The following is a 9610-nucleotide window of genomic DNA, read 5'->3' on the forward strand; positions in this document are numbered from 1 at the left end:
AACTTACAGAATTGAAACGAACAAGATTACCACAGGGTAGAGTCCAAGGTTATAGATTCCTGTGCACAAATACTTAAGTGATTCCCAATACAAAATCATTAAGGATTCTCAGAAGCCAGTCATTTATCAACTGACTCATCATCACTACTTGTTTGATGTGAGAATGGCATATTCAATTTTCCTTACCTAAATCCTTAACAGCAAACTAGGAACACAATAAAACAGTATATGGACCTTCCTGCACAGGTTCTAATTTGGATTTCCTAAAGAATGCCTTAATTAACACTTCACTTCCAGGCTGTATATAATGTACCTGCATTTCATGGGAAGTGGATGATTACTACTGAGCACACTTTGCTCTTTGAACTCTGTGCATATAGAAAACATACTGGATCAAGTGTTCACATGCATCCAGTAAGCTGGACACCACTGGGATTTAAGTTCCTCTTAGCTAAACACCTTCCAAAGACAGTTTGTGATTGTCTGGAGCCATCCATACCTTTTGTACTTTGTTAGCTATTGCCTCTGTTCCCCCCGGGGCTTTTTCATGAAACCATTAAGCCGAAGTGATTAAATATTTCTTTGGCAGAATCAGTTTTACCTAATTGTCCCTACTCCATCACCATTTTGGGTTGCTTCCCACTTTTCCCACTGTCTCTCTTCTTCTGTTGAGCAGTCCTTCTTATACATAGTCCTAGGGTCTACCAAATTTGGCCTTTGCCTCTGGTCACTGCCACAACAGCACCTTGTCCCAGAGGCTGCTTGGCCACAGCCTTTACAGCTGCACTGGGCTGGTTAATTCCTACAGATTCCTGCAGTGCCTCTCGTGGGGGCTGGGAACACATCACAGCAATTTCTGCAGGTAACTGTACTGATTCTACCAAACTGCATATTTCCTCTCCACTAGACACTCTTCCCTGCTGATATGAAAAGCCCCCATTCTTTCCATAAGACTCTTGCTGCATGACCCAACCCAAAAGCACACCGAGAGTCCACACAGATGTCATTTTCCTTTGAAAAGAGTTGGTGCAGCAATGATGTAACAGCTCAAGCTGGTGCCTCTGAGGAAGAGCCTCCAACAAAGGAATCCCTGGGATACTGCACCCTCACAGTTTGTGCACTGCTTCCAGTGGTGGTATTTAGTCTATGCAAGAACATCCAAGTAAAATATACAAAAATTCTTGTACGTGCAAGCGTGGTCTGTTTCGTTCCTTTCTGCACTGCTGTATGAGTCAGTTTCCAAGGAACAAGGGTGTTACCAAGATTATGGAGAGTTCTACAAGCTGGTCAGGACTGCCTCTATAAAAGCCATTTCCACATGTGCTGAGAATGCCATCCAGTTCACAACTGTCAGTACCTGCCCTCCCAGAACATGCAAATGATTCCTTCCCATCCAGGAGTTTTCCTGTCTGTGGAGTTAAGCAGCTCTATGACTGAGCTCTATGCCTTCTCCTTCTGCTACCAGATTTTACACCAGCTTGTTGAGTCAGGGAAAAAACCCTAAAAACCAACAAAACCCTCAGTACAAACAATCAAAAAACACACCAGTAAAATCCCCAACAAAACTTTAAAATCTCTTCTTCCGGACTGATTCATTGACACAAACTTCATTTATACTTTGATCCTTAATTTTCCAGTGCTATGCCAAGTAACTGCATTCTGAGAATTTCCTGTTACAGAACCAATATGGTCAGAACTTGTTTCTGTAAAAGAGCATCATAAACCTTACGCCATCTTTTAATGTAAAAATTATTTTCTATTCATAGCTGTAGTAAAGTACTGGAAAAGTAAATTTTGTACGTGATTTGGTCAATGCTCATAGCAATTCTTCAAACCTATCTCAACCTGAAATTAATAATTGTACATTCTATGCTCAGCTTGCCAGAGTAAGCTGGCTCCTGGTGAATGCTTCTAATAATAAATACTCCACAGACAGAACAATTACTGGTTCAAGTCCAGCCTGGGATGTTTGGAAGGGGAAAAATGTATATAATCTCATCCCAATCAGAAGCACAGGCAGCAAGGTTAAAGAAAATGTGTTTTGCAAAAGAAGCAACAAGAACGCCAAAAATAACAGCTTGTGAGCTGCCACCAGACTGGAAAAGAGGCTGCAGGACCTGTGCAACCAGATAGCTCTGAGCCCTGGAAACCAAATGGCTCCTGTCATTTCCCCCAGATAACTGTCACAAGAGTGACAAACTACTTGACTACCTGCCCTTTGCATGTCCACCTTTCACATTTTCTTTTTTGTCCTATTGGCTCACTGGACAAAGCCCCATAAGCCTTGTGTCTGCTTGAGAAGCAACCGCTCCTTATTTCTTCATAGAAATGGGGAACAGCAGAAAGAAAAAAGTGCATCTTCAACAAAATGCTTCTTAATACAACCAAACTCACATTTAGACATCTATGAATAAGACACAGAGGTCATGCACACAGAGCAGAGCACTGCTACAGAGAGAAACACAAAAAAAAAAAAAAAAAAAAAAAGGGAAGGAAATTCTGTCCTTGCCTACTGGTGAGAGACAGTAGAGACTGGTAGAGTCCAGTAATCCATGCCACATGGCTACAAAAAATCCTGAAGCAGAAAAAAAGGCTGGAAGGTGCCTTCTACCTGAAAACAAAACTCTCTAAAACGCATGGAAGTCAGCCCAAAGAAACTCCCAAAAGCAAGGGAATGTAGTGGAGAAGTACTTCTCTATTATGAAAATTTAAGAAACTGAAGGGCTCTGACATTCTAGCTCACCTTCTGCTAGATGCTGAAACCTGACAACTGCAAATTAGTTTTTCATGGGTGTTTTCCTTAAGGACAGGAACTGGAACAAGGAGGGTGGATTCTCTTTTCAGACCAAGGTTGGGCACCTCTAAGAAGGCATGCTTTAGCTACTAAAAGTTTTACTAAAAGCAAAAACACAAAAAAACCCTCAAAACTCAAAAAATGCAACACCCACCCAAAAATCACATTTTGGATGCTTAGATGCTAATGAATGAAAGGTGAGAATTAATGGAAGCACTGTTACACTATATTACATACACTACCCCATAAATCCTACAGACCTCAATACTGGATCCACAGCTTCAGGTTCCTAATTAGCCAATCTAAAAATCTGCCTGAAATAAAGAGAAACAGTTCCCCTCTCTCCTCCCAGCTCTGAACTCATGTATGTAGGATCCCACCACGGGCCAGTGGGCCACCATGGGTTCAGTGATGAATAATAGCAGAAAAATTATTCCTCTTCCTAATAAATAAGAGCATTTCCTTGGCTTAGAGCTTCCTGAATTGGTTCACTGTAGGGTCAGTCAAAGGCAAGTGGCAGCACAACAGAGGAGCAGACTTCAGATCCATTTCAGCTTCAGTCAAGCTGTGCTCTGTGTTTGTCAACACAGCAGGAAGCTCTTGGCCTTCTGTGAGATGACAAGATTCAGTCCCTTCTGCTTAAAAACAGTAACTCTGGAGTTACTGGAGTAACTCTGCCTGAGGCTAACCTTTTTTATTTTTTTCCCCAAGGATAACAAAATTTAAAGAAATCAGTTAGTTTCGATAAATTACTTGCACAACTCCTAAGCAAGTAAATTTTAGAAGTCTAATGCAGCTAGATTCTGTTTAAATAATTCAAGACATAACTAGACCACAAAGTCTAAGTTTCCTAACACAATGTCACCGCAAAGGTGACTTCTATTATCTGGCTGAGGTGCTACAGGAAGCAAACAAGCAACTTTCATGAAATGAGGGAAACAAGCCAGACAATTTATTAGAGTGTCCAATCAAGAGAAGCACTGTGCTGATGCCCCTATGAAGGTGAAAGTATTGGGCAGCTACATCATACCCTTGTTTCTGTGAGCAGAACAGGTACCAAGAATTTAAGCTGCATGTCAAGAAGCTATAGATCAGTCTGGGGTAGGACCCCAAGGATAACAAAATTTAAAGAAATCAGTTAGTTTCGATAAATTACTTGCACAACTCCTAAGCAAGTAAATTTTAGAAGTCTAATGCAGCTAGATTCTGTTTAAATAATTCAAGACATAACTAGACCACAAAGTCTAAGTTTCCTAACACAATGTCACCGCAAAGGTGACTTCTATTATCTGGCTGAGGTGCTACAGCAACAAGCAACTTTCATGAAATGAGGGAAACAAGCCAGACAATTTATTAGAGTGTCCAATCAAGAGAAGCACTGTGCTGATGCCCCTATGAAGGTGAAAGTATTGGGCATACCATACCCTTGTTTCTGTGAGCAGAACAGGTACCAAGAATTTAAGCTGCATGTCAAGAAGCTATAGATCAGTCTGGGGTAGGAGTGGCACAGCAGGTGCTGGGAGACAGATTCTCACGAAGAACTACAAGCTCAGGGAAAAAATGGGCTGAATTTTAGAAGGGATAACAAAATTTAAAGAAATCAGTTAGTTTCGATAAATTACTTGCACAACTCCTAAGCAAGTAAATTTTAGAAGTCTAATGCAGCTAGATTCTGTTTAAATAATTCAAGACATAACTAGACCACAAAGTCTAAGTTTCCTAACACAATGTCACCGCAAAGGTGACTTCTATTATCTGGCTGAGGTGCTACAGCAACAAGCAACTTTCATGAAATGAGGGAAACAAGCCAGACAATTTATTAGAGTGTCCAATCAAGAGAAGCACTGTGCTGATGCCCCTATGAAGGTGAAAGTATTGGGCATACCATACCCTTGTTTCTGTGAGCAGAACAGGTACCAAGAATTTAAGCTGCATGTCAAGAAGCTATAGATCAGTCTGGGGTAGGAGTGGCACAGCAGGTGCTGGGAGGCAGATTCTCATGAAGAACTACAAGTTCAGGGAAAAAAATGGGCTGAATTTTAGAAGAAATATCACACACACACACAGAAAGAGTAATTTCAGGATTATAAGGTATTTAAATGGAACCCAAAAAACCAAAGAGATGCAACAGGTTTCAGAGGTATGGTAGGGAACAAGGATGAATAGATTTGAGGGTGAACACAGACCTACCCAGGCACATTCTCCAGTGCTCCATGGGAAAGGTACACAGAAAAAGGCCAGGTCATTCCAGGGGAGAAAGAGTACTACATACTACAAAATAAACAGGCAGACTCACAGGAGATAAAGAAATAATTTTGTATCAAGGCTAAATTGAAAAAATGTAATAGTAAAGCTACCCCATCAGACCAGAATGAAGCAGCAACAGTGATTTGCCATGTGAGAACAGATGGCCCGTGCCTTTAGGAAACAGGAGGCAATGGGGAACTTCAGTTTCCTCATGCAGATCAGGATATATTACCAAGATGAAATTTTAAATATAACTTACAAATAATTCCACTTTGTTAAACAGCAATGTATCACCTTAAAAAAAAAAAAAAAAGAAAGAAAATCTTTGGCCAATGCAACTTCTACTTCGTTTTAATTCTGACTTACTGGGCCAACAGAAGGTTTTTAGAACAGAAGATGTGTGCAAAAGAAGAAAACAGTACAAATTATTCCAAGTGATGATGTTTTTTCCTGATGATGTAGAAGAGATGAAGTAAATTCTTCTGGATAAAATCTACATATTTTCTACCCATACATGATGAGAGGCCACCCAGCCAGTCTGCTAAATGACGGACAGATAAGAAATAGAAAGACTGAAGGAAAGATCAGAAAGAAGATACCTAGAATTTTTGGCTGCTGTTTGAAGAGCTCTGCAGAGCATTTGGAAAATCAGTCTTCCACAACAGACATGTTTAGAAAACTGAAGATTAAAAATTAAACTAAGTGGCAGGCAGAAGGGAGAAGCCCTGATTTATAGATCTATTAGGATAGCTGAGGTGCTTTTAGAAAGACTCAACAAGCACATCTGTGGTATCAGGCCAAAGGCCTTGGAAACTAGGATGTTCCAGGATAAAATGAAAGTTTCTCTAAAACTAGTAACTGGCTAAAAAGAGAGGAAAACACATAGGAATGCAGAGCTAGGTTTGACAACAGAGTGCTCTTAGCACACAGGTCACACCTTGTGTACATGGAAAATTACTCAGGCCAACAAATAACAAGGCTGAAAAGCTGCATCCTGCACCCCCAAGGTGATCAGGGGTGTAACCAGGGCAAGCACAGTGTGCCCATCTTCTTAGCCTTTCCTTGAGCATCATCTCTCGGTCACTGGTAGAGAAAGGACTGGAGCAATCCAGGGGTTTGGCCTGAGCAGCTATGTATATGATCCTGGAATCAAAACCTTTTCACCAGGCATCAATGCCTCCCTTTGTCTTTTCCTGTCTGGCTGGGAGGCCACCAAAGCTTTGTACCCAGGCAGCTCCTGGGCTGACAGTGGGCCTGACAGCATCTCCTGCTGCACAGACAGAGAGGAATCCACTTCCACCTGCCACAGCTGACACCAGATCTCTTTCTGAAGGCTGGGATGCCTCATTTCTTCTAAGAGGAAATCTGTGCCCCAGGCATTCCCTGCTCTCCATTGCACCTCTCTGGCTGGAGCCAGCCCAGGATCCAGTTTGCTCCTTTCATATTGCTCACCAAATTAAAGATGACACAGCTTGACACCAAAAGGAAAGGGTTTCCAAACACATCTTGTTTGATTAGCTCTACAGTCCATCACACTGTCAACATCTTCCTTCTCAACTACAAAAAAAAGATCCTTTTTCCATGTGTGCAGCTCTTGAGTAGTGGAGAAGGCCCAACAGAAAACAGTGTGGAACTGGGTAAGACCAAAAGGGACCAAGGGAATGTGAATCCCATGAAAAAACCTAATGTGGCAGTTTTATATCTTCCCTGTTGAGTCTTAATATATTGATATACCCACCAGTCTCCAAAAACCAGAAAAGTTCATGTGAAAAAACACTTGATACATTAACATCCAAGACACGTTGCCATTGCTAGATTATTTTCCATATTTTTGGGGTTAACTGCTGTGGCTCTCAACAGTGTGATCCACAGGCACTGGGCACTGTTGTGAAGACCATGGATTGGCCTGTCCAACAAGGATTGCCACTGCCCAGTTCATACCTGGGCAAGCTCTCACGTGCAAGGGAGTCTCAATTTTCAGATGCACCATGGAAAAGCCACACCATCTCCCTCACCTCTCATTCCTAAAGTTTCAACACATTCCCACTCCATTCTCCCACTCTTCCTCTGGACTAGGGAGGGAGGTCTCATAGCTGGCCTTCCTTATTCCTCCCTCTCAAAGCAACCTTAACATTTATTCCAAAGGGACTGTGTCCCAAAATTACATTTAAGGGGATTTCACGATGTTTCAAAGGAATACCCATTTTTTTGTTATCTTTGATGGAAGAAGGGGAGGGAAGAACTGGTTGTGTCCACTCTGTGTCTTGCTCAGTAAACTAGCAGAGATAAAACAGTTTTTTAGCAAATGCTTCCACAATTGCTGCAGCAAATATCCAGACTGTGCAATACTCAAAGTGGAAGATACCAACGAGGCCCACACATCCTTAAAAATAAGGGAAGTTTACAAAGCCCTTGAAGAATTTATAAACACCTATTCTTCCATAAGGACCTATTCTCTGTCCTCTGCTCTGTTTTCAAAGTCACTCAATGTTACTAGAAGGTCACTATGGAGCTTTGGCAAACAAATCTAACCTAGGAGCTTCCCAGGATGAGGAACAGCTCCTGAAGTGTTTTCTGTAGACCCTGCACATTGATACACACACAGAGATAAGACTAAGGCAAAAAACTCACAGGACACAATTGAAGAGATGAGCCCACAGCAAGACCCACGTGAGAGGAGTGTGCTACCTGACAAACCATAAAGTGATGAGTCAATCTTTCCATAAGAGAGAGCAAGAAACAGAATGAAGGGGTTCCCACACTGAAAATAGAGAAGAAAGACGGATTTGGCTCTTCCTGGATCTGTCTGATCATTCCTGCTTTGAAAAGCAAGTGCCAACTGCTTCCACTGGAGAAGAGCTGCAGGCTGCCTGTTGCCTTCACCAACAAACACTGGGGATGGAGAGGGAAGGCAATCCACACACGGGCCATGAGCACCACTTGATTAGCACCAACGCCAGGAGCTGAAGGAATAGATTTCCTAGCACTAGAGACACTCCCTTCTGGAGGACCAAGACCATTGATAGGGATCTCACTTCTCCCTTGAGGACTACACAAAAAAAATTAAAAAAGGTTAGGCAGGTGTCCCCAAGGCGTAATAAAAGTGTCCTACGGGAGATTCCAGTGTTTTATTTCATCAGAAAAGAGGAACACAGCCTGCTCCTGAAGGAATGAGATTATCACAAAGCAGGAAAAAGCACACAGTACTAACAGCAGTGAATATACCACACACACACCATTCATGAACACCACATCTCAAAAGTTTCTGATTCCACCTATACCAGCAGGATGATGCTCCTTATGAGCTGGATGGTCACTGGCACACAAAGAAAGCCAGAACATTAACACGTCACTCCTATTCTGCCCCTCTCTACCCTCTCAAAAGAAAGCAGCAAACTGAAATGTGGTGACACACTGACACTTGTGAGACAGAACTGACGCTCTTTAGTCAGAGCACCTGCACAGGCACAGCACCTACGAGCTGAGGGAGATCAGCACACCCTGTGGCACAACACACCACCAGGCAAAATTCCACTCGTGGGAAGTCCCCAGGCTGAAAATCTCTGTTGTGACTCACTGAGAAGTTTATTGCTAAAAAGCAACATTTTCAGTGACACTACAAGAAATCCATGTGAAACGGTAGAATTGGGAAACCTTTCCTTCTATCAACCAAACCACCTTGCAAGACTAAGAAAATTAAAACCAGGTTTGGTTTGAACAGCTCAGAAACATGATACCAACAGGTATTGAAGTCCCCACCCCTCCAAACACACAGTGGGTCTTGAACTTGTCATGACAGTAGCTGTCAGAGTGACAGTGTGACTTCAGTGCTCCACGCAGCGTTCCGGTTCCCTGTTAAATCCTAGATGCACGTCAAGGTCACGGTGTTCATCTCGAGAGTCCTCAGTGGGTCAGACCCAGGTTACCGGATACCCCCTCTCCCGGAATGCAGGGAAAGCACAATGACTACGGGCACATCCAGCAATGTCAGCCTGGGCGCCGCGAGCAACACCGACACCATGGCAGGAGACTGAGCCCCAAAGCTTCAGGAGACACGGCCACGCACACAGGAGCATCATTTCCACCCCGCCAAAAAGGAGAAACTCTCAGCCTCCTGCCTGAAACCCGAACACCACGGAGTTATCCCAGCGTAACGCGACGGACGCGCTCCCTCCCCGGAGACCTCCGCGGAGCGGGCTGGCTTTTGCCATGCGGCTGGACAGGCACCCGCCGGCCCCGCGCAGGATGCCGTGCCCAGCCCCGGCCGGCACCTGACCTCCTGAGGTGGCCGACACCCTCCGTGGGTTTCCCCAGAGCCCGGCCCGCCACAAGGCCGTGCCTTCGCACCTCGGCCCCCGCCCGACACCGGGACCGGCGGCGGCGGCCCCGCTACCACCCGGCGGGGCCGCTCCCTCCGGCGGAGCCTCTCAGGGCTCGGGGCGCCCCCGCCCCTGCCGTGCACAGCGCAGTGAGGCCACTGCCCGCCCCTCCCGCGGCGGCAGCCCCGGGCATCGCCGCGACCCCCGGCCCGGGCAGGAGCGGCGTCGAGGCGCGGCCGCCGCCCGGGCC

General features: G+C 44.4%; 1 protein-coding gene across 1 annotated transcript in view; it reads right to left on the reverse strand.

Annotated features, from left to right (window-relative positions):
- Positions 1-9610, reverse strand: part of TTBK1 (tau tubulin kinase 1) — a 109223-nt gene that overhangs the window by 97259 nt on the left and 2354 nt on the right. The window lies entirely within an intron of this gene.

This window comes from Onychostruthus taczanowskii, unplaced genomic scaffold, assembly GCF_017590055.1.
Source record: "Onychostruthus taczanowskii isolate IOZ18803 unplaced genomic scaffold, ASM1759005v1 scaffold80, whole genome shotgun sequence".
Taxonomy (NCBI): Eukaryota; Metazoa; Chordata; class Aves; order Passeriformes; family Passeridae; genus Onychostruthus; species Onychostruthus taczanowskii.